This window comes from Emydura macquarii, unplaced genomic scaffold (assembly GCF_026122565.2).
Source record: "Emydura macquarii macquarii isolate MOO-44397 ecotype Brisbane River unplaced genomic scaffold, CSIRO-AGI_Emac_v2 contig_3470, whole genome shotgun sequence".
In the NCBI taxonomy this organism is placed as follows: Eukaryota; Metazoa; Chordata; order Testudines; family Chelidae; genus Emydura; species Emydura macquarii.
Window position 1 is genome coordinate 3919877 of NW_027133607.1, and position 26523 is coordinate 3946399.

General features: G+C 44.2%; 1 long non-coding RNA gene across 1 annotated transcript; it reads left to right on the top strand.

Annotated features, from left to right (window-relative positions):
* The first annotated feature begins 21521 nt into the window (after positions 1 to 21521).
* Positions 21522 to 24026, top strand: LOC137144562 (uncharacterized). The gene is made up of 2 exons (XR_010917425.1): positions 21522 to 21779; positions 23540 to 24026. It is a non-coding gene; the product is annotated as an uncharacterized lncRNA (long non-coding RNA).
* The last annotated feature ends 2497 nt before the right edge of the window (positions 24027 to 26523 follow it).

Consider the following 26523-nt stretch of genomic DNA (forward strand, 5'->3'; position numbering starts at 1 on the left):
ACTCCAGTCTATCTTGCCACTCCGGTAAGATAGATTGTGTGATAAATGGTCACTTACACCAAAAATCACAGGTTATATACAGTCCCAAGAGACCAGTCACCCACCCAGGTTGATTTGTATCCCAGATCTCACACCAAAGACAATGCTGGTACCCAATTCTGTAGTAAACTAACTAAAGGTTTATTAGCTAGGAAAAAGAAAAGAGAGTTATTGAGAGGTCAATGCAGGTAGAATATATGTACATCAAAAGGTAGAAGAGATTTAGTAATCTGCCAGTTTCCCAAAAAAGTCTTTTAGGGCTACCCAGAGTAACTCTAGGGATTTCCATCTTCTCATTTGGTCATTCTGCCCTGTTAGAATGGCTAAGAATGGATAGTGAGAAGCAAAGGGCTAGAATTCAAACAGTCCAGAGATGAAGAATTTTTCATTGTGTCCATACTTAGAGCTTCTTCTCACAATAAAACAAGTTTACAGGTCCCTACCCATGTCGGCTCTTCTTTTGATAGTAAAGAGAGAGGAGCACATATAGAGTTTTTGAACTGTGATCTCTGCTCTTCACAATGCCCACTTGCCTTCAAATGTGCAAGAGTTAGCACTTTCATGTTAAAGTTCTTCATTTGCATTACATAAAGCTTCTTTCTTGTTTGATGGGCTATTAACTACAGGGGTAGGTGCAAGGTAAATGCTTGCTATTGCATTATAGCAGGATACAGATAAGTGAAAACAATGCAGGCAGCATCCCATTAGTTGTCATGAAGTTTAAACACCAACTACATTCTTATACATTTAACAATCACTTTGATCTATGCTAATACATAAGTGAATTGGCCTGGCTTCCATCTTTGAGTTTGTCAGTTCTCAACTGATGCCTTGGCTTTGGCCAGAGCTGGCACCTAGCCTCCCAACTGCTTCTACCTTGTAGCTGTAGCACCTGCCCTTGAAGGATCTCGTCATGCAACGGCGTAAGCAAAACATGCAGGTTATGTGGGGCTGGTATTCCCCCCGCCCATGCTTGTGGGAAGGGAATGGGCGGAGACTTAGAAGAGGCCAGTGGATCTGGGCAACATTTTTCAACTAATAGAGGTTTTCTTGGTCAGATAAAACATGATTTGGTTCCCAAAGCCTATTTGTCAAAAGTGGGTTAAATTTGGCAAAAGATTTTGGTTGGAAAAAAAAAAAATCAAGAGTCAAAATCTTTTGTTCCAACTTTGATTCCAAACAGCATTTGAAATTGACATTTGGCCAATATAACATCAAAAAAAAAATAATTCGCCAAAAAAGGGTTTTCACCCCCAAAACAGCCAATTCAAAAGGGGAAAAAATTGGTTCTAAGTCAACTCGAAATGAATTTTAAAAACCCCCAAACGTTTGGATTTGAGTCAACATGAAGCAACATTTTTTGGAGCGGAGGACTTGTTTCAATGAAAACTTTCGGGGGAAAAAGGATTTTGGTTTCAATCAAATCAGAATTTTTTTGGCTTTTTTGGTTCTGTCTCCTGAACCAAAAAAATCCTTTATTCTTCCAGACCGAATGCTGAGCCTTCATGAGGGGAGAAGCAATCTGTGCCTGATAAAAAGAGGGTGCAGATTATTTTCCTATGGGAACAATATGGGGAATCAGGGAAGAAACTGTGCCAATGCGCAAGGAATAACACAGGCCCTTATGGGAAGCTGGCATCTCAGGACGACGTGTCTGCAGGCGGCTGAGCAATCCACCTTAACAGAAAACTGGAGAAAGAATGGAGATGCGTGACCTCCTCAGTTGACTGTGGGTGGCTTTTTGTAGTATCATGCCTGACATGTTTCTGAACACTGGCTATGGGAAAATAACCATCTGTAGTACCTCTGTAATGCCAGCCATTGTAGGGTATAGGCACCTCGGGCAACTGTATTGCCGTGGAACTCAGGAAGCCAGGGTGCAATTCTTGGCCCCACCACAAACTTCCTGTGTGATTCTGGGCAAGTCATTTAGGGTACAGCTATACTGCAAAATGAAACCAAGCCAAACCAAACAACCCACAGCAGCAAGTTGCAGAGCCTGGGTCAACTGGTTTGGGCTCACAGGGCTCATGCTATGGGATTAAGAATAGCAGCGTAGACATTCCCGCTTGGACTGGAGCCCGGGCTCTGAAACCTGGCAAGCCGGTAGGATCTCAGAGAGTGGGCTCCAGCCTGAGCGGGAATATTTACACTGCTATATTTAGCCCTGTAGCCACAGGGCATTTTTTTTGCAATGTAGATGTACCCTTTAGTCCACTCTGTGCCTCCGGCCCCCATCTGTAACACAGGGATAATATCCTCCCTGCCTCAAAGGTGTGCTGAGAGGATAAAAATCCATTGATGATTGAGAGGCATCCAGGGGCTACAGAAAGAAGCGACGTAAGTACCTAGAAAGACATGCAGAAGTTGCTTTCTACATTATATTGCAGAGGTAGGTGTAGCACCTTGTAGCTACAATTGTTGCCCATTTCATAAAACCTAGGTTTAAACCACAGCTAGTATTTGTGGACGTGCACATGTTTGTGTGAACACCCAGTCTTGTTTCACTCACAGACTTGATTTCACTGTCTTCTATGAAACGTTCATGATGGATGTTTTGCCAGGAAAAATTAGATCTAATGTTCACACAGTCCTCCATGGAGCACGTGCTCTTGCTGAGAAACATTTGCCACCTGACATTACTGCTATAGAGACGATCTTGCACCATCGACATTATTAAACAGAGCAGGGGAGAGTTTTGCATCCAGAATCAACCTTAATATTTATAAATTCATACGAACCGACGTCCCTTGCTTCCTGTGTGGTGTGCTGACAGATTATGGAATTGACAGGAACACCTCTACGCAGACGCATGTTATTTGTATTCTAGTAGCTTCTAGATTTCCTAGTTGAGATCAGAGCCCCCTAATCTGGGGCACTACACTTAGTGAGAGGTGGCCTTTGGTCCAAAGAGTTTGGATCTGAAATAGACAAAGGCGGCATTAATCCCATTTTACAGCTGGGAACTGAGATACCAACTAATGACTTGCCGTCATACAGTAAATCTGTTGCAGAGCCAGGAACTGAACTCAGATTTCTCAAGTCCTAGTCCAATGCCTTAACCTCAGTGTGGCTTCTGGACCCCTCCCCAAAGTGTTTCTTCCTAGAAGTGGCATAAAACACCTGACTGTGTTTCCCGCTCTCCACAATGGAGAATGTTGCAGTGAGGCATAGATATTCAGATCTCTATCTGAGGAGCAGAAGGGGATTGAGCTGCTTCAGCTTTGCCATCCGCATAATGGTAAACTCTTGCCAAGTTTAAAACCACACTCACACACGTCTACAAACCCTAATGTATTGTCTGCTGAGTTGAAATCTGTAAACACGTGTAGAATCTGTATCTTGTGGAATTTAGTAGTAGAGGGAAAACTTTGGACTGAGACCTAGCAGCTTTTATTCTTTTGTAATTTTTCTGGCCGTTTGATCCAGAATGCATTACAGTTGTACAAAGAAACTTTTTTGTATTATACTTGCATATAATATTTATAACATTAAAAAAAAATTCTCCCTGTGTATAATAAGTCGAGTATCTACGCCAGACTCACAGTGTGACACACCAGTCCCTTGTAAATCTGATACTATTTATCATTTTGGTTATATCACCATTTTCAGGGAAGTGATTTTTATTTCTTTTCAATGAGCAGTCCGGGCAACAAAGAGGAATTAGTAATGAGTAGGGCAGTGCCATAAGTTCATTCTGGGAAGAAGTAATTTTTGAAAAGGATCGTGTAAGATTTTCAGAAGAGCACACTTCCATTTGGAGACCTTAGTAAGTCCTGATTTTTAAGTGTACACAATTGAGGCCAATCTTTCAGAAGTTCTCAGCACCTGGCATCTCCTATTGGTTCAGTAATAATAGCAGAATTTTCAAAGATGCTCAGCATCCGATGTGCACCTCTATGCTGAGCTCTCAATGAGCTAGCCTCTTATTTAGGGACCAAAATGGGTGTAGTGCTCTACTAAAAATCAGGTGTTGTTGGCTGCAGTGTTCTGTACTAGTTTGCATTTCCTCAGGACTGATGATTTCATGCCCTGCTTTGGATTGGTAACATTATTACTTATTTGCCCCGGTCACACATAGGGTGACCAGATGTTCCGATATTATCAGGACTGCTGATATAGGATCTTTGTCTTATAAAGGCAATTATACCCTAGCCCCGGGAAAAAAAAGCATCCTGATTTTTCACACTTGCTGTCTGCTCACTCTAGAGATGTGAGACACAGAGAATATCTGGCAGAACCAAAAATTGAATGCAGCTCTCCAGAGTCTCAGTCCAGTGTCCTAACCACCAGCCCAGCCTCTTTCTCTGTCTATGAAAGGTCACCTTAGCTCCAATTAATACTCGGATCCAAAACTCCATTTTCACACGTGAAAATTCAAAAAGCGAGTGGTTTGGGACAATGCTAAAATGAAGGCTCTTGCTTTGGCCGGGAGTTTGTTTGGAAGAATTTCGGCACTTATCTTAATGAATGTCCAGGGTTGGGTTTTTTTTTTTTTTCCAAGCTGGTTTTTCTCACTGTAACCCAATTCTCCATTAACCAAGATAGTTCAATAACAAATCAACTGGCCTATTCTAAACATCACGGAAAGTAAGTTACTTCAACTTAAAGAGTTTCCCAGAGACTTTTCAACTAAACATTGGCGTGCATTAACATTTTCCAGTGCCCTAAGAATATAAATGACATCACAGATGCCGGAGAAGTATATCAAGCAGTCATAACTTTTTCACATCCCTTGTTATTCAGGAGGAGGAGTGGAAGGGCTTATGCACAGCATCACTTCCTGTCCTCCTAGGACTAGTGCTCAGTAACATTTAATACATAAGGCCACTATTCTGCAAAAGGCTGAGCCTCCCTTGAAAAGTTCTGGACGACGTTAGCTACTAGCAAAACCAACGTGAGTTGAGGAGCTCAGCCCCAGGGCTGGATAAGACCCTTTGTTTCCAGGGCAACTGTTGGGATGTGAAATTTAACAAGAATGAGAGGGTTCCCATGGGGCAAGAGAGCCCTTGGAAACGAACAAGAGACTTGAGAGTTTACAGAAACATCCGCTCTTTTAGGGGAAAGGATGGGAGACTTTGGTGAATATACAATAAATTATTTGATGTTTTAATGTGTTAACATGATAGTGAGGAAATGGTCTGAATAAAATGGTCTGATTCCCATAGAGAAAAAAAAAAACGGAAAGAGAAGTAATAAAACACTAAAATGTAGGTTTAAGTCAGATGGACCGGAAAAAAGTGAAAGGAGCAAGTTACGTCTTTGTTACAACCTTTTCCAGCCGTTGGTCTCAAAATGAATAGGAAAAATGTCTGTGACAACCTGACATAGAAAAGCTGGCTTTATAAGCTCTATAAAGCAAGGCTTTTACGTGAGAACAGCTAAAGAGCAAGTCATATGGTATGTCACAAAATAGGCAACAGGTGCCTCTTGTTGAAACCCTGGACAATGTGATGCATTGTGAGGAAAGTAGAATTCCAGAATGTACTTGAAATATCTCAGACCATCTGTATACCTTAGTTCCAGAATTTTCCAGTGCTATAAGAAAATAAATGTATTTGTAGCAACAGGAGACTCCAGTCGTAATCAGAGCCACATTGTGTTAGGTCCTGTACACGAGAACCAAGCAAAAAGGGGAAATTCTGTGTCACAAGAAATTCTGATATTTGGACATGTGTTTTCATCCTGCAAAAAGTTAAAGTATCAATATTTTATTTTTTGCAGAATGAAAAGTTCAAAAAATTCCAGTTGGAAATGGCAAAACTCCTCATTTCAAGTCAATTCAACATTAAACTGCATTTGCTTACAGTGCCATGGTGCCTTATGTCCTTATTCTTCCCTATATATGAGCTCCCTGGCCGAACTACATTTCCCATGGTGCACTTCAGTCATGCAATTCCCATGATGCACCAAGAGGCTCGGTCAGATGGCGTCCACACTGTATGATGGAAGATGCAGTCTTGCCAAGGATCCTGGCCCATAGGAAAGAATGGGGTCAAGAAGCACCTGAACTACAACATCTATAAGACTCCACAATACCTTAAGCAGATGCAGTTTGATGTTGAACTGAGTCAGTTAAACACTAAATTGTAACTGCTTAAGGTATTAAGTTCAACTGACTCAAAAGTTTTTTTCAGCTCAACAAAGCAAAATGCTTTGATTTGGATCAAAGCAACCCAAAAGGAACTGTTTCATTTAGATTTTCCCAAGGGAAAATCAGAAAACTGTGTAAAGTGAAATTTTATGCAGAAAATTTTGATTTTGTAATTTTTCTGTCAAAAAAATCATTGATGGCACATTCCCACCGAGCTGCACTCTACATACACATAGTAAGAGCATCTCTGTTTAGAAGAGCTTGCTGTTTAAATGGACAAAGAGACTAAATGCCTTGGCCAATCTTATAGAAAAAGTCTCATGCATAAGTAGGATTTGAACTCAGCTCTCTTGAGTGCCAGTCCAGAGCTTCAGCCATAAAGCTCTCCTGCCTCTCTGTGGTGTTTTAATTTATACCAATTGCAATGTGTGCTGTTCACCATATAACCAGAAACCCAACTCTGAACAATTAAATTCAGAAAAGTTCAGAGCCAGGTTTAAAATTTCTGCCTGATGACACTCTTTCTTTGATGATAAACGAATAGGTCCAACTCAAGTTCTTTCCCTCATGACATGGAAAGCCTTTCCTAATCATTAGTTTCTCATTTCAGATGGGAGAGTGCATCGTTCCAGTGTCACTGACTTACTTTAGATTTATGAAAACAAGAAAGAACAAAAGTAAAGTCTTTATGAGGGATCACAGTGTGTATATGTCTCATCTGTAACAGGCTGCAGCATCTGAGAATAAAAAGACTGATGTGTCAGCACACTGGAAGAGTTCTTAGCACAGTAAAAATGAGCAAAGGCATCACAGTTTAATCATTACTAATCAAAGGCCAAGGTGTAAATCAAAAAAAATTCCCCCTTCCCCGCAACGTGAGAAAGGCACCACCTCTCAATCAGGATGACCCTTATGGAAAGTCCTATAGTTTTAATAGATAATGTAATAGATAACCCTAATATAAGGGTCTCCAATGACTCCTTATGCTCCTACTGACTTGGATGGAGAGGATTCACCTGATAGCATGGCTGCTTTTTGGCATGCTATTTGGGTGCTCAAATTCAGGTGAATTCAGGTGCCCATAATCACTAGTTACTATTTAAAATGTAGTCGGAACAAGCACAGTGGTTTTAGTGAGGACTTCAAGTCTTGAGGCTTCCTTCTATCTGGCTGATGTGTGACGAGGGTCAGCTTGGATTGGATTCTAAAAGTTGCCCATTGTGTTGCCAAAGCACCACCTGAATGGCTCAGTGGACACATTTCATGAACCGCTATTGCAACAAAAGCCCTGGGGGGATCATCTACAGGAATCACAGCCACAAATTCTAGATCTAGAAGCATGAACTTGTACCGCTTGAGCTAAAGGAGCAGGGCTATTAACTAGGAGACAGATCCAACCTCTATTAGTGGCATAGCAAATTGGGGTGGAGTACCCAGAACCACAACATTCACAGGGCTTATACCCTCCTCGTGGCTAGGAAGTACATCCTGACCTTCAGAGGTGCTGACTAGAACTGCCAAGGGGAAAGGAGGGCTTCCACTGTGCACCCCATGTACACCCTTATGTTGTGACTGTGTCATTCATGTTCACCCTTATAGGACAATTGCCTATTGTTTAATGCAAAGTATGTCACATAAGGTGTTTCTGGAATGCTCATGACATCCTGACCATTATTGTTATAGTAGCATGTTTGTTACAGTATCATATGTATGGTTACGAAGCTCTGCTATGTAATATTCCCAAATATGTGTCTCATGGCTTGAGGCAGATCTAAGTAAAACCCTCCAAAAGCAGACAGGTAGGTCACACCTCACTAAGGCATGCATAAAACAATCCAGCCTTTTCAGGAACAATAGACTAGCCTAAGCATTGAGAAGGGGATGCTCATGTGACTCAGGACACGGAGGGATCCATACACGTTTATTACCTGACCCTGAAAGGAAGGTGGGGGGTGAAGACCCAGAAGGGGGTGAAGGAACATGTTGAAAAGGGACATGTTGCTCTCTCTCTCTCTTCCACTTCCATCTACAAAACGACATCAAGCAACTGAAGGACTGTCCACAGGGGAAGGGCCTGGCTGAAGAAAGTCAGCCAGCCTGTGGTGAGAATTATCTACCTTTGTAAGGTTACTGAAAGTGTTTAGCTTAGTTTAGAATGCAACTCACTTTTATTTCATCCTGATCAAATCTAATTTACATTCCTCTGATTTATAATCACTTAAAATCTTTCTGTACTTAATAAACTTATTTGTTTGTTTTATCTAAAGCAATGCCTGTGGTTTAAGGTGTGTCAGAGACTCCATTTGAAGTGACAACGCTGGTGCGTATCAATTTCTTTGATAAATTGATGAAACAATTAGCTTGCTTTGTTCAGCGGGCAGCACTGAAGATTGCAAGACGGAAGTTCCTAGGATGACATCTGGGACTGGGAGAGTTGGCTGGGGTCATTCTATTGCATAATCCCATGAATGGCTGGCCAGAAGCGCTCACTCACTGAGTTGAGGTTCGCTTGCTTGCAGGAAACTGTGTGTGGGTTGACCCAGGAGTGGGGATTCACATAGCAGATCAAGTGCAAGATGGGCTCCAGAAGTGAGGGACTGGGGTGACACAGTGATACAACAGTCCGGATAGCAGAGGGGAACGTCATACACAGCAGATACAGAGTTGAGAGTATGGCTTCTTTTACATTGTGGATCACCTTGGTGCCATCGATCGCAGGTGGAGAGCTTGGCCTGTATCCCACAGAATCTTATAGCGTAGACTGGGCCCTATATGCCTGAAGATAGACGCAGGCTTTGGAAGCTATGCCTTTCCAGTTGAAGGTCAGATTTTATCTCCTTGTTTTTTAATCTGAGATTTCAGTGGCTCCATTTTGTTCAGGAATTCTGAGCGTAGTGTTTTGCTTGAACATGATGCAGAGGGAGAGGGGAAATAAGCAAACCATTATTTCTTCTAATATAACATCTAAGGTCAAAATTTTAGCATCCATGAAATGTCTCAGCCCTATCAGCACTTTTTTGCTCGTGCACCTTTATGGCTGATTTTAAAACAGTGTCTCCATCCATAAAATTCTCCCAGCCTTTAATCTTGTCGACTCTGTTTTCTTGAATGTTATAGCCAAGATCACTTGACTAATTCAGCTTACAAAGTGCTACTGGGAAAGTATATTTATGGTAGTCACAGCAAGGACAACCAAATTAACTGTAGCAAGCAGCAAGCTTGAAGAGGAAATGAAAAGGGGAATGACATAATTTGGAACAAAAAAATACAAGAAGTGCAAATAATTTAAGAAAGTGTTTTCCAAGTGAAAACTTCCCAGCTAGATGAGCTTTCGGACAGCTAAGGGGTGTTGTCAAATAAGCTGAGACACAGCATGTAGGTTTTATTTAAAAATATAGTAATTTATAAAACTTTTATGGGCCGCATTCTTTTCTCAGTTTAACTGAGATCAGAATTCCTATAAAATACGAATTTTTCAGCTCCATTGAAAGTTTATTATTTGTATTATGTATGTGTATTATTTGCACCTTGAAACCCCAACTGAGACTGGGGTCCTATTGTGCAGGCGCTGTACAAACAGTCAGCAATAGTCCCCAGCCTATGGATTTTACAGTGTAAGATGCCATCCTGCAAACACTTATACGTATGCTTAATTTAACATACTGAGAGCTCACATTGATTTGACTGGGTCTACTCAAGGTATAAAGTTAAGCATGTGTGTTTGTGTGATTAGCATCTAAGTAGACAAGAAAAGAAGGATCATTATCTCCATTTTACAGATGGGGATTTAGGCATACAGAGATTAAAATGACTTGCCAAAAGTCATATAGAAAATAAACGCCCAAAACAATAAAACCACAGCAGCAAGTCTCTGCGTCAACTGACTCAGGCTCCTGGCGCTTCCGCGACGGGGTTAGAAATAGCAGTGTGGACGTTCCCATTCGGGCTGGAGCCCAAGCTCTGAAACTCAGCAAGGTGGGTGAGTCTCAGAGCCCAGACTCCACTGCAATCCCAAATGTCTACAATGCTATTTCTAGCCCCACAGCCTGAGCCAGTTGACCCAGGCTTTGAGACTTGCTGCCACGTGTATCTTCTTTATTTCCTGGGTAGATGTACCCATTGTGAGTTTGTGGCAGAAGTGAAAATTGAACCTAGGCCCTCTGACTCCCAGACCAGCGTCGTAACCTAAAGGCCACCCTTCCTTTCTATGTATAGCAGCTGCCGCGTTTACCTGCCCCTTGCATGGCTGGTGGTATCCTGCATGGCAGGACTCTGTATAGCACAAGTAACAGAAAACTGTGGGGCAAAGACATTATATGCTGACTCCATTAAATAACTGAGTCATAAGGGCGATAGAGAGAGAATTAGGGCATGTCTACCCTGCTGGTGACTTGGGGATCACTGCAGCAGGATTGATTGAGCGGGTTGTGGAGACCTACTCAAATCAATCCCGGAAGTGCTCTCCAGACGATTCGATTAAACTAGGTCCCTGAATGGAGTAAGTCTGTGGTCGATGTTAGTTAGCTGTTAGTGAGAGAGACAGGCTTTCTAGATGACACAGATTTTGGTAATTAGCACATATGAACTATCTAGAGGTAAAAACAAAGCTGAAGACCAGGCACTTTAATTTTACTCTGAGGTAAGCTTGCCAAGGTCAACCCCTGGAAGTGGGATGGGACTGGTCACCTCGCAATAAAACGCAAGTGCCTGGTCTTCACTGTGTTTTTTACCTCGGCATAGCCCATGCTTGTTACTTAACCTGAGGTAAAAACAGGTTTTTTTTGAATCAGTGAAGACCAGGCCTGCCAGGAGTGTCATGAGGACTGACTGAGCAGTAGTCTGATTTCTAGGAAGACGTGAAGCTATTCTTGTTATTCAGTAGCAGATGACTATGAAAAGGCAGCACCAATCTGTACAGATGCCCTCAGAGCCAGTTGACAGCATCAAGTAACCATCATCCTTCATGTGACTCGCTACAGGAAACCCTGCAGAGCTTTTGCTGGTCTGAGCCAGTTAAGATGCCAAGGGTTGAAAATTCGGCTAACGCTTTGTGTGAAAGACAGGGTGTAAAATATCGCACTGTGTACAAGCACAGAAACTGTAGGCCACATCCTGCAAGAGGTTGAGCACCTTCTGATTGCCCTCAACTCCCATTTAAGTGGTAGGAGAAGAGGGGTGCTGAGCACCTTTCAAGAGATGCTCAGAATCTTGCAGAATGGGGACCTATGAGCTAGAGCATGTCTAGAGAGACAAGGTGGGTGAGATATTATCTTTTTTTGGACCCACTTCTGTTGGTGAGAGAGACAAGCTTTCAGTCTTACCTCTCTCACCACAGAAGCTGTTCCAATAAGAGATATTCCCTCACCCACCTTGTCTCTCTAATATCCTGCGCCTGACATGGCCACAACAACACTGCTAGAACAAATCTGACAGAACCAGGCATCAAACGGTGGTATGTATTATAAAGAAGGACCTAATCCTGCAACTCCTGCTCAGAGAAGACCTCATTGGATCCATTCAAGATAACACAGCTCCTTCCACCTTTTAAGGCAATGGGGCTACTTCCATGAGTAAATGCTTACTAACATGAGCAAGGGTTGCCCCATAGGGCTTAATATTATAATTGTGTTTTCTTCTCTGGGTGGAGGTATAAATGTGTGGTCTGCTGTATATGCATGGGCAGGAGGGAGTTTCCAGGGAACGGGTTAGTCCGCTGAACAGTTCGCCTTGTTTGACAATCTGTATGCATAAATGAAAATGCTGGGAAGCCCATTTAAGGGTCTCAATCAAAGCCAAACTCAACGTGTACCTCAGGCCTCATTTGCCATCAGTGCTGGGCATATCACGAAGATCTTGGGTGGGGGAACTGCTTCTTCTGACAGGATTAGTGCCAGCATAACATGGCTTTAAAACAGCTTCCCATGGAAATAGTCTTTTAAAAAATGGGCCAGATCCTTGGCTGGTGGAAATTCACATCAACCCATTGGTTTCCATGGAGCTATGCTGATTGACACCAGCTGTGGGTCTGGCCCAATATTTATTTTCTTCCCACTTTATAACAGCAATCAATATTTCATTTGAATGCAATCTAAATGTAATTTTGCTTTCTATTGGCAAAACGATCAGAGTAGGAGGCCAAGATTCAGACCAACCCTTGAGCACATGCTTAACTTTAAGCAAACGCTTGACTCTCAAGGGGACTTAAGAACATACTTAAGTGAGTTCTTGAATAGGGATGCTTTCCTGAATCATAATGAAGGTTACCTTTTAGATGTTTGATTCATGCCAATTATAGACATCGGTGCAAACTCTTCCATGCAGATTTAGGCCCAGTGTATAATGGAGATTTCTATCAAAGACCAGCCACGGGGGTAGACAGACAAAATCACTCTAAGCCGTATTTTGCATGGATGATGCACCACTGCTGAGGTGAGATCCCCAGTGTGAATTGCAGTTTTTCTTATCTACTCTTGCCCTTTGCACTTGAGCAGCTACAGCAATGGCTGGCAATTGATGGCTGGCATGAGTGCAAAAGCCCCAGTGGAGGCCACGTTCTTTCATGCCCCAAGGGGAAAGCAAACGGTGCAAGTACAAAGCCAACTCTGTGCTATGCTCATGTCCCGCCCCTCCTGTTTTTTATCCTTTAACTGAGTAGTAGATGTCACAGGATGCACTGCTCACACAGAGGCAATGTTCAATCTTTTGAACTTTTAATTAGTTCTGAGGTTTTTTATTTTTCTCCCTCCACCTCATGACAAACATCAGGGTGTGTCAGCTTTCCCATGCGCATCTGGTGAATAACGATGCCCTTGAGACCATGAAATGAAAGCAAAACAATCTATACCACTTCAGATCTAAACCTACAATAGTTGCTGAAAAGCAGCAGCTTAGCTAGGCTTTTTTTTTTATTGACAAACCTCTTCATCTTTTGGTCTTTGAAGGGCATGTTTATCCAACATTGTTCTTTGCAGCTAAATGCTTCTCTTACAAATTGAGAGAGTCGTGTTCTATTTGAATGAAACAATGGAATTTAATTATTAGCAGTCTTCAAAGACAAGTGCAGGGCTAACAATCTTTTCTGATTACAAGGTCAGAGCTGAAAATCTGTAGCTAAAATGTGCTTGAGTTGAACAGCATTGTTTATATTGTTGAGGGAGAAATGTGTATACTTTATTTTTAATTCTAGTCTTTTCCCCCAAAGTTTTATTTTTAAAAGTAGAACAATAAGCGTACGAATTGAGCCCCATCTGATCTCATTTCCACAATCTTTTTTAAAGATATGCTCTAGGTTCAAGCTCTAGATTCAGGAATACCTGGGTTAAATTCTATGGCCTGTAATAAATACGCGGTCAGATTAGGTCATCGTATAATATCTTAATACCTTAATATCTAGGAAACGGATGATATCTGCATCAATGTAAAAGTAACTCTGCTGAAGTCTGTGGAGTACATTGGTATAAAATCAGTTATGGGCCTAGATCCTGCAAATGGATGCACCCGTATAGAGTCCTATAGTGAAATTAGAATCAGTCCTCTAGCATCCAAATGTTTAGTGTGTCACAATCTAAGGGATATTTATGTCCAACTGCTCACAATTTAGATTCCAATCTGGCCCCTAAGCAGTTGCGTAACTATAAGCATAGGATGAGTCTCACTGACTGCCTTGAAGTAATGAGTCCTAAATCACTATACAGGGACAAAAGGAGAGAGGAAATCTTTAGCAGTTCAAAGTCAGGAACATAAGGTCACAATGTGTTTTGTCGTATAAACAACAGACAAACAAGTAATCAATTTACCACCAAATATGTCAGCTAGCCATATTCTGATGAAGAATTATGCAAAGCATCTTTCTCCAGACTCACCTAACCATCTCTATGTAAATAAGCTTGCTTTTAGCCTAAGTGGCATTGACACCGTTAAAAAGTGATGTCTTTTTGAAATCTTGTATAAGTTTCAGTTTTGCTGTCAACATGGAAGCTTGAAAGTTGAATGAGAGGCCAGTCATTGTCTCATGATTGTGAGGAATAATACGAATACCAGGAAATACAAGGATCTTTTAATCTCATAAGTGCAAGTTTCCCTTCCTTCTCCACACTATAGATACAATACATTCCGCGTCCCCGGCAACGATTGTCACTGACTATTTTAGCTGAGATACATGATGTAGAGGATGCAATCTCCTGATTTAAGGACGCACTTAAGCATGTGCTTAATTCCATCCCTATTCAGGAAAGCATAGGAATTAAGTACATGTGAGATGGGCTGCACAGGGATCCCCGGACTGGCAAGGAAAGCGTTAACCCTACTGCCAAAAAAGGGCCACCTCTCCCTGACATCCACTCAGGAGATCATTGGAGCTAGACTGGGTAAATCTGGTGCAATCAGGATCAGGCCCAATCTCTGAAAACACAGGGGAGAGGGGAAATACATTAGATAAATCCCTGTGCAACACCAGCAACTTCAAAGGATTTACACCAGAGACTGATTTCACTCAGTGTGACTGTTGACACATGCCATGGCATAAGGAACGGTAAAATGTGACTAGGTCTAACGTGGGAGGGGAGTGATTATAATTAAGCAGTTTGTATAACGAACTCAAATATTGGTCCCCTTGCTAAGGGTAAGGGGTTCTTATGCCCTTACTCCTGTTACGTAGTATCTCACTTCACCAGTAGCCCCATTCACTCTCCTGAGGCTACCTGGGGATTCAGGTGCAATTAACGTGAGAAGGGGTATCAGAGCCTATCTGATGCCAGTAGCTGCCTCGGCCTCTAACAGCTGCACAGGCCATACTGTAAGACCAACAACTTCAATTTAATATTAATTTTCAATGGTACAGTCAACAATGCCCTGGATTTGATTTTACCATACTGCGTCCGCGCTTGCATTCCACGCACACCCCAACGTCCCCTCTATTCCAGCATGAGTTCACTGTACATCAGGGATGCAACTTTGGGACCATTATGCTATGACCAAAGGAAAGTATTAAGCCCAGCAGACAAGCAAAATCCCCAGTAATATCTGTTGCCATAAACTCTCAGTGAGACGCTCTCTAGGTCTGCTTGGTCAGACTTTCGTCTTGTTGTGAGGTTTGTTTTATCGGAATTCTGGGACGATACAGCCACATTTCACGCAGCATCGCTTATCATATGCACCCCAAATGCATGGCGGTATCAAAGATTATAACACAGGAGGCAACAGGTCTGACTGTGAGCATTTTCAGTCAATTTACCCCGTGTCTGCCTCCTTTCGTTTGTAATGTAAAGCACGTGCAAACTGAGCATTTCATGTTTAATCCCACACAGAGGCAAAGTAGTGTCAAGGACTAGGATTGAGGAGATGAGGGTTTTCAGTTCTTTTCTCTGCCACAGACGGCCTGGGTGACCTTGGGCAAATCCCATCACCTCTCTGAAGCTGTTTTCCATCTGTAAAACCCAGGATGATACTTCCTTGCTCCCACCTGTGAGGTGATGAGTCATACTTGAACCGGAGCCTGATTGAGCCACAGGGGGATGAGTCATTCCTGGGCTAGACTCCAGCCAACCCACAAGCCAAGAGCTGGTCTGGTGACTCTCAGGGCAGGTATATAAGCCTCATAGGCACAGTGGCAGCTTACTCTGCTGAATGTCGTGTGGTGGTGTGGTGCTCTCCTCTGCTTGATTGGTGTGAGAGATGCCTCAGGCCTCAGCCTGCTCCAACCCTGCTCTTGGCTCCTAATACCAGCTCTGGCTACTAGGCCTGACCCTCCTTGCCTCAGTTTCTCACACTGCCCTTTTTCTGTCTCATCCATCAATGCTGTAAGTACCTCATGGCAAGGACTGCCACTTTGTGTTTGTGTGGTGCCCAGCGCAATAGGATCCCAGTGGCAGGGGCCTCTGGGTCTGAATCCTTCCTGTCCCACCCAGGGTCACTTAGACCATGAACTGTCACCGTCACCTTGGTCTGTCATGCTGTTTGCTGGACTGGCCACCTGCTTGTGTTTCTAAAACTTCTTCTCTACAAGGATAGGTTACTGGCCTCCCTCACTTGTCCCCCAACCTGCAGGACCTGTCTCAGCAAGGCCCTGTCCATGCGTATGTCCAGCTCTGGTGGCTCTACTAGGAGTAAAAACTGCCACCTGCCTAGTTCTCTGGGCCACGGGGACACACAAGCCTTCCCAGTGCATCCAGGAGCACTGTCCTGAGGAGATGAGGCTTCCCCGTGATACCATAATGGCCGATAACCATGTTGACTCAGTAGTTTCACAGTAGTGCTTTAGGTGTTAAGACACAGGAATGACAGGATCCTACAAGACCTCAGTCCTTACCCTGTGGAGCAGTGTCATTGAGCACCCCAGGGGAGTACTGAAATGAGTAAGAATCACTCCTGTTAATAATGGCCTGCGGGTTGGGCTCTAAGAGTCTGGTCCAAAGTCCTTTGCTGCTTGTTGGCTTTGGGTTTGAGATGCTGAGTGCCTCTGGGAAGGGCTTGACCTCCTTCAATTCCTGTTGATAGAGCTGAGGCTGTTCAGTACTTGGTAAGTTCGGGTTCCTTTTGAGTTTGTACCATAGGATCAGCGTTATATCGACACATTCCCATATCAGGGAACCATATCCTGTACTAACAGAAGGATGGGCCCTGTAGTCTAAAGGTCATTTCTAGCTCTTATCCGCTGTGATATCCTAGGGAATCTTCTTTTCCCCCCCACCCCATTTTAACGTACTTTGCATTGTGGCAGAATTTAAGGACAGAGAAGAAATAAATATGGTGCAATTAGTTACTTTACTTTTATGAGCCCTGGTAAGACAACCAGTGTTAAGCAAATGGCACCTTTTAGAGCCCTCTGCTGCAAAATGATGATTTTTTGTAACTTAGTTAGTTCTTGAGGGCCCATTCCTGCAAACCTTCCTCACCCCGGAGCTAATTCTGATCTCTCCTATAAGAAGGAACTAAGGGTTATCCTAGTGATAAAACTGGCATCAGATGGGAATAAGGCCCACGGATGGATGGAAAGGGGCTGCTGTCTACATATATATTGAGACAGAGGTGCACAGTGGGTTGTATTTACTGATGGATAATGTCCCAGGTTTGGGGGATTTTTTATATTTATTTTTATTTGTGGAAGAGGGAAAGTGGGTTCAGGTTAAAGATTTTTTTTTAATTATCTCCTACAATGTCACCTCCATATTGTGGCTGGGGGTCTCTCAGTCCAAGCTCTTTGTTCACAAACCTGAATCATGATTTGAGTCTTCACTGAAAACCTGCCTTGGAAGAAATGATGTGCGCGGGCCTCTCAGTTGTTTTCTCTGATGTGCACACACTCACAGAAATAAGGGGGAAGAGACGTTTGAGAACCCTGCATCAGCACCTTGATGAGAAGCATAAAAGAGTAATTTCCCTTGAGACTAGAAATGCTACAAGAACTTGCGCAAGTGGTAGCAATGCCCATTAAAAACCGAACTAACAATGCAATATCCAGAGATAACTGCGGGGCGGGGGAGGGGAGAATTTTGCCTGGTGTTGAAAGCGCTTGAGCAGAAATCTCAGTCAATTGTCTTCGTCATAACTGCTGAAATTGGGCACTCCATATAATTATAGTTACTTTTTTTATGGGGCTACTTAACAGGCATCCACCTGGGATGATTGGCAGTTTGTTATCCAAACAGGTTCTATTTATGCCAGAGGTTGGAAAGAGATGAGAAGCAAAAACTGAATTAATTTTTGCTGCCCCCTTGTGTCAGACTACATAATAGCAGATAATCAATGCATTGGTCACACAACTTCGTGGACAGGCTGGTATTGACTATTGGTTATGTATTTAGCTCTTCGTTTTTTGTGCTGATCCTGATTTCTACTAATGGATCTTTTCAGTTATCTTGTTCTCCCATCATCTGTTGTATTCCTCTCTTTTCTTATACTTATATAGTAAGAGATGAGGTAATATCTCTTATTGGCCCAACTTCTATTGGTGGAAAGTACATGCTTTTGAGCTTCATAGAGCACTTCTTTAGGTCTGGGGAAGGTAAGCAGAGTGTAACTTAGAATTTAATCTCTTTGAGGCAGGAGCTTTCTTTTCATTACATGTGTGTGCAGTGCCTGGAATAATGGGACCATGATCCTTGATTGCATTCTCTAAAGGCTACTGCAATACAAATCGGTTTTTGAGTAATACTTGTCAGCCTTTGAGTTGTCTGAATTATTCATTTTAACTAGTCCTTATGTATGATTGGTCAGCTAAGTAAAATGGCCTTTCTGCTCCTTGGTTAGAAGAATGACCGTTTCTACAGCGAGGATAATAAGAAAATACTTTTGGGGTACAAATCACATATGCTAAAAGTAATGGAAACGTTGGGTTCTGCAAACATTTTCACCACTACACCATGGTAGTCTGTAAATACAATGAGTAAATAGCTTGAGCCCATGAATTATAGAGAACTGAACTTCTCATAGAATGAGTGAGGGGGTTTATTTACTCCTTAACCATCTCTCTTCCATGGCAAAGGGGTGTTTCAGCTTTGAGACGTTTTTAATCAGAATTTAATTAGCAGGCAAAAGAATGGACCAAATTCTTGGCTTCAGTTCATTGACTTCAATGGAGAAAAGGGTTGTACCCAGGGCAGAAGAAACTTAATTGTTCAAAAATCATTAATCAGCCCCTTTTTTCTTTAAAATCACAAAGTTAAAATTTGAGGTATTTTTTAATTTCTTTTGATCATTGAGCCTTTGCGGTTCAACATTTACGAACTTTTCTCTGCGGCCACAAGTGTGAGAAACTTTTTTTTTATAAAAATGAAAGCAGACAGTCTCATATGCTCACATGACTCCAGGAGCTGGGACATTACAAAAATAGCAATATTGTGGCACTCGCAGTAAACTAGATAGGATTGGCAGCTTGGCCTGTGAATTTTCATAAACAAAACTGCCGATTGAAAAGCAGATTTCAGTGTACTGTGGAATTAGATCAGGAGAATACAACGTGATGCTATAGGGCACATTTCATCCCAAGTGCTTTTGCAGCATTAGCTGAAGCAGTGAGAGAGTTAAACGCAGCTCCTTTATGGAATCAGGCCGTAGTGCTCTGAACTGTTTTATAAAACAGTTTTTATGGATTTCTGGGTAAAAACTAATCGACAAAAAGTTTCAAATCCCATGACATGTGCTCCTCATCCTGTTTGCACATTGTGCTTTGAAGTACTGGCCTGGTGGAGCATCAAGCAGTTATCGTGTGTTTGGCTGCATGTTGATGCCAAAGGATTTGGAAATCCAGAGGTCAAGTAAGGAACACTGAGCCGGAGTCTGCATTCAGGGATTCCCAGGCAACCCTAATCCAGGGTGTCTACCTTACTGCTAAGCAGATGCCAGCTGAGCCCTGGAGAAGTGAGCATGGAGGGAATGGGTGAATCTTTGTGGCCGCATGGGAAGATGGGAGTACAAGCCTCACTTCTTCCCTTGAGCCATACAGTGGGCATCATACCTGGGGAGACCTGCTAATGTCCCTGGTTTCTACATCGCTCTCAAGACCGCAGACAACGGCAGCATAAGGTATTGCAGACAAAGGGGCAGATTCTGAGCTCACTTATACCAGGTTAAACTCTGCTCAGAATGCGGCCTGGAGTCTGCACTAATTTAGGAGGCTGTTCTCCTGCACACTTCGGAGGTCAAGAGATTTTCTTGGAGAAACTGTTGATCAGGGAACCAGGCATTTAGGCACCAACATACTGATTTTTAACCTACATGCATAGCTTTCATATGCCACAGTATTATCACACGACACTATATGTGTACCTAAGGTCGTAGATTACATGGTACTGTATTAATTGGGATCTAGTATGTAATCATGTAATGAAAGGTACAACAGGGAAGAGCTAAAGTTGCAGGAAGAAGAGGTCAAAAATTTTCCAATGGCTCATTTTGCCTCTCAGCAGAGGCCATTTCATCAGCATCTAAACTTGTCATATATAATTTCATTTTGGAACAGGCACTTTGATTTGCTGTTTTGAAACATTACAATAAAGAGAGACTAGTCAACGTAAGAGTGAAACATTTCAGGTTTATCGAACCAGAATGTATCTGTTGATCCCAATTTTTCTGAACATTTCACTTGATACGAAACTTAAAAATGGAATGAAAACAAATTCCAAAACGTTGCAATTTCCTGTGGAACATACGTGGTGAATTTCAACCAGCTGTGACTGTGGGTGCTCCCTCAGCAGTGACGTTTCCTGTCCGCAATGTGCTTAACTATGCAACTTTAAATCCTCAACAAGATTTTTGGGATGCAATGCATTGTGGGTACAGCCATGGTCTTAGACTGACCTAATTTATTGTCCAAAACTGCACTGTCACCTGTAATTTTGTGCCAACACAAATAAAGTCCCCATCAAGCCTGGGCAAAACATTAGACCCATTATGTACGTAAGTAGGATTTATACGCTATTTAAATGTAGCCTGCCTATTGCCTTCTCTATTACACTGACTCTGAATAAGTGTAAAGCCAGTCCCAGGGACTTTTTTCTAGCTACAATACATAAAACACAAGTTGTATCATTTTCAGGGATCCTTTGTTTGAAGCATAGACTGAAAATGACCGCCCAGACCCTCCGCTGGCGTAAAACAGCATATTCCAAGGGATGTCAATGGTGCTGTGCCCATTTATACCAGCTGAGCATCTAACCCCATATTTGAGTCAGGTTGGTTGTTTTCCTGTTTGGAATTACCTATACATTCAAATATTGCAAACACACTCTTTTAAGAGTACAGCAGCCGTCAGCAGGCAGAATGGAGGAGGATGGGTGAGCCTGGTGTTTAAACGGCAGCTGGATACTCATTTAAGGAGATAGCATAGCCACTGTGGTACATCTACAGGCAAGGCAGCATGATGGAGTGGCTAGGCAACTGGAGTGGGAGGTGAACGGTCTGAGTTCTAGTCCGAGTTCTGCCACTGACTTACTTTGTGACCTTGAGCAAGTCACATCACTGTGCTGCCATTTCCCCTGCCTGTTCTCTACTTAGATCATAAGGTTGTTGGGGCAGGGACTGTCTTACTGTGCGCTGCTCAACTGCGCTGATATCTTGTCTTGTTGAGGACCTCTAGGCACTACCATAATATCAATCAATAAGAATACAGAACAAAGAACCACCTCTGCAGAAGTGGAATATTCTTCTTAGCTGTATCCCCCCTGCATGAGAAACTCAAATGGCAAGCCTCAAAGCTGCAAGTCCTCCAGATGGATGTTCTGCTTATTTGTGCAAAACTTCTGTCAACATGATTTTGCTGAACGTTTCTCTCTGCTTTGTAAACTAGTTACATAACACATTAGCTACCAGAGCTGCTCCCAGTCTTGTGGGCTAATTTCCCTTGGGCGTTCTCTACAAGGTACCAGTGTTTTCTCTTCTGTTACAGTTCTTCGGAGTCTGGCATCTTCATGATGGAACCTGCTCAGACTGAACTCTGAGTGAAATATTCGTTAAGCAGGGTTGAAAACCCCAATTTGTTTGAACGCACTGCAGTGTTCAAATTGTAATTCCGCTGACAGAGAAACTTGTTCTATACCTGATCCATGGAGCTGCATCAGGGATGAATTCAGCCCGCTACCTTCTTTCCTGTACAGCAACATATTTATGGTAACTCCTGGGAGGATGTTAGGAGCAAATTAACTCCAGCTATGTAAGCATTGTAACTAATGTACCACCAGGGAAAATTTGGTTTTTCATCAAGATGTGAAAATTAGTGAGGGGCCCAAACCGTGCACCCCTAATCCAAACCCTGTCGGATTGGGGGATAACCTCTGCATGGGAATCAGGGCAGTCCAACAGTCATTTGTTATATGAACTTAACATAGCAGCATGGGCCAGTGAATAAGGCAGCAGGCTGGAAGGCAGGAGACTGAGTTTGCTCTACCAATGTCATGGGTAATACACTTCACCTTTGTCTCCCCTCCCGCCCTTGATTCTCTCTATTTAGATCAGTGGTTCTCAGCCTTTTTTAGCCTGCGCTTCCACTTACCCCATCCGCCCCACCCCTCCGGGAGCTGGGGAATGGAGCCATGGCCGGGGCCAGTGCTGGGGGGGCAGAGCTGTGATAGGGGCCGGGAGCCACAGCCAGAAACAGGGCCAGAAGCAGGACCGCAGTCGGGGCTGGGAGCCACAGCCAGGAGCAGGGTCAGGGATAGATCAGCAGCCAGGGGTAAGTGGAAGTGGGGGGGAAGAGCGAGGCTGGGTGGTGCTCCCTTCCCTCCTCATGTGGGGGCTGGCCAAGGTCCCCCCCACCTCCAGAATTTTCCTCCGTGTCCCCCTGAGGAGGCATGCCCCAAAGTTTGGGGACCACTGATTTAGATTATCATCTCTTTGTTGGAGGGGCCTGTCTCTCGCTATGTGTTTGTACAGCACCTAGCACAATGGGATCCCCTTCTTCCTCTTAAAGAAAAAAAAAAAAGCCTTTCCCTCATAAGTCAACATTGACCTTCAACACTGACACCCCCTCCAACCTCTACCCTCTGCCAAAATATTTATACGCACACTTACCCCAAGCAGAGCTTTAACCCCCAAAAAGGGAAAGTTCCAGAGACGTCACGAAGTCTACTAGAAACATAACCAGTGATATTTCTTGGAAGATGCTCAGCTACTGGGGGTGATGGGGGGCAGTATAAAACCTTTAAACAGACTGATCTTGGTCTGGAGCTGATACTATAATCTAATAACTCTACCCACCTGAATTCCCTGGATTTCACTTTCTTCACTTCCTGTCCTAATCCGAGCACAGCAAGAGGATGAATGTTAGGGAGTGGAATACTCCCTGTAAGTGAAAAAGGAATGCAAGATCCCATGGGTACTATATAAACACAATGCTATTACACATCCTACACACTGACGCAAATAGGTTTTACTGCCCAGACAAAGTAGACATTTAGAAGGCTTGAATTCTTCATCAAACTTCAGACTTTCCACATTAGACGTTTTCCTCTTCTCCCCTCCCCCCCCCCACCTCTTTTTCTTTGTTAAATATGGGACATCATAATGTGTGAGATGATTCCTCTTGTAAATTGAAAGATCCAGCGCATGCTGGAGTCTGAGAGTAGGAATGAATTATTAAAGTTCTTTCCTACTGTTCTTGGTAATATATTCAGTACTTAAAGAGGTTTTCCTTTTGGCTTAACGCAGCATACATATGAGATGGTTATTCAAATCAGCTTGAGCTGACTCTTGTTAATACTGGCTACCCAGCGGTGAGGTGGGTGGGCTTTGGAGCTGTCCACCGGCACCGGAGGGGCGGGAGCGAAAAGGAGACGGGCGTGTTTCAAGAGTCAGGAGAAGTAACCAAACATCTAATGAATAGTTTCCCCTTAAACAATATTTTGCACGTTTATAGCAGCTCTCATCCAAGGATGTGAAAGCTTTTTTACAAAGACTAATTCTCTCAATACCCAGCGGAGGGACGTCTGATTGTATCAGCGCCGACCGGTTGGACGACTTCCCGAAGTAACAAAGTGAAGCAGGGACCTAGGCAGACCAGAACCCAGGAGCTCTGACACTCGCATGCCCCCAGTCTCACACTAGACAACCCTGCGTCTCGCAGCGAGAAGGCGCTCTAGTCAATAGCCCCTCATTTGTTCCTGTGGGAATCTGAGGCGGCTCGAGACAATCCGCTGCTTGCGGCAAAACTTCAATGTGCCGCCCTGCCTCCTGCCCCCCTACAAGTTGACGGCATACCCCCGGTGCCTCCCCCACCCACAAACCTGGTGCAGCAGTGCAGCGGCTGATAGCGTGGACCTCAGCCTGGGGCTGTCAAGGCTGCTGGGCCTCAGGAACAGCTCGCCCAGGATGGGACCAGGCTGACGCCCGGGCAGGCTGAGTCAGGCTAGGCCAAAAGTCCCTCTGGCTTCTGTCCTGGGACCTGCAAGTAGCCAAGACCAGCTGCTATACTCCACGCTGGGGCCACCCTGCCCAGACAGGTCGGCGCCAGCTGCCTGGAGCTGGAAAGGGGCATGAACCTCACACAGCAGCGGCTCTTTCCCCTAGAGTCACTCAGCTCAACCTCAACAGGGCCTGAGCACTAGCAGGGGGCAGCTCCCAGCCCATTGGACCCTTTCAATGGGCTGTGTGGACACTCTGTCCCTCACAAAACCACCCTACATGGGGGGTGCTGATCTCCCCACACACACGCAGGGGCGCAGCAGGCTGCTTCCCCCTAGACAGTCCCCCACCCAGTCTCTGCACTCCTCATCCCTCCCAGCCTGCACCCCATTGCTTCCCCCCACGTCACACCCCCAGCCTGCACCCCCAGCAGCTCCCCTCCCCATCCCTCCCACCTGGACCTCCACATCTCCCGCCTGCGCCTTTCGCCAGCGGCAGTGGCAGGGCCTCCAGAGTCCGGCTACGGTGGAGTTGAAGTAGTGGTCGCATAGGGAGTCCAGGCCAGTGGCCGGGGGTTGCCAGGGCAGGAGGGCCGGAAGGGGTTGGGTGCAGAGAGGCAGGTGAAGGCTGGGGGCTGGCAAGCAGTCGAGCGGGTCACGGCGTTTGTGGTCGAAGACCCAGTAACACTTAGGGGACCGTCAGGAGCAGCCCTGACCAGCGGCCCCGCCATGATCTACCCCAGGCCAAAGGCCAAAAGCAGCTGGGGAGCGGGTGGAAGCACTTCCCCAGTGGCCCAGCTGGATCCACTTCCTGGAGCCCTGGCTGGCCATTACCCATAGAAGGAATTGGGGCGAGTTCGCAGAAAAGCGCTGCCGTAGGCAGCTGGCTAATAGGCTCGTAGCTAGCGAAACCTCTGAGCTGAACAGAGATTGAATCATAAGACACTTATTCTGCTTCTGGCCCTTTGACGTGAAGGGGAGTTTTCCCACTCATTTCAATTAATCCGATGCACAACGCGCACGGAGAGCAGTCATTTTAATGAAGGTGGAATCTAGAGCAATAGTGCAAATAAGAGATTGCAAGAGTGCTCGGGTTTTGGTGAATTTCAGTCCATCAGTCTTGAACACATCTGTGTTTGTGTTACCAGAGAAATAGTGGTGAAATCGGATAGGAATTACACTGGATGCCCTTTAAATGCAAAGAGAGCTTGAAATACACACTCCTGAACCAAGGATCAGCGTCAGCAGTAAATAATAAGAGACTCTTGCACACAAATCCTTATGGAACCTAATATATAGGCTATTGATTGTCTTGTGTTTAGTGGAGAATTCCATTTCCTTTTCCATCCTGCATTCAGACAAGATTAACTATCTCTGTAAGTCAGGTTTCTTCACCAGTCACTAGGAAACTGGTATCAAACTCCAGACCTACCCTTTCTAAATTCAGCCGTGCATCATCCCAGCAGCCCTTCATTGGAATTGTCTGTTAACCAGTGCTAAATTATATTAGCTGAAGTGTACAGTGGAGCAAAAGCCAGGCTCAGATGAACACGCCAGCCCCAGTCATTCTGGATCTCTCTGCATCGGCAGCAAAATGGACTGCTGAAGACACAGTGCTTATAAATAAAGTACTCTCCCGTTTTTCAATTTCAGATCCTGCACTGTTGTTTCCCATCATTTCAAGCATGGTTTGATATCCTGGCCCCAACAAATAGCCCTGAGATAACAACGCTAGCGGGGGGAAATGCACTGCATTTGGGTGTCTAAAAATGACTTTCTCAGGATGAAATTCACCCAAAGCCTAAGTGATTTGAGTTTGTGTCAGGAACTTGTGGGCAGACAGCAGTGAAGTCTGCAGCCCCTCCACCCTTCTTCTGCTCGAGCTCTGTAAACATGGATCCCATTCTCCCTCTCAAATCATCCTCATCCTGTTTTTAATGCTCCCCTCCATGCCAGCCTGTTTGGAACCAGCGCTCTATAGTACAGAACAGATGTGCTGCCCCGTCTGCCTCTGCCTGTCACTCTACGGGCATCCCGCCTCCACCAAACACCCCCTTTCCCACACAGAGAGGCTGAAGCAGCGTAGAGTTCCTTGGCAGGGTCAGCACCTCTGGGTGCATTTCTACCTAAGGATGTGTCCCTATACTAACCCTATGTATTGGAACAGATCCAGCCATCACAGGGATGGAAGCATGTTATGGATTAAAACAAATCAGCCACTTTCTGCTTTCCAAGTGCACAGGCCCATTTACGTTCACGGCTTTCCATGGGTGTAGATGAGGGCAGAATTTGCTGTTTGTCTAGTTACAGGCCCTGGTGTAAATGAGAGTAAATCCCACCTCCATAGGAAGTCAGCATGGACCGGCAGAGAGGTTGCTAGGCTGGGGCTCAGTTGACCTGACTTCTAAGCTTTGCTCTCCCACTGGTCTGCTGTGTGACTTCAAGTTGCTTTAGCTCTGTTTCACCTCCCACCCGCTGCCTGTCTTGTCTAGATTAGAAGCTCTTTAGGGCAGAGACTTTCTACTATGTGTCTGTACAGCACCTAGCACAGTCTTCTCT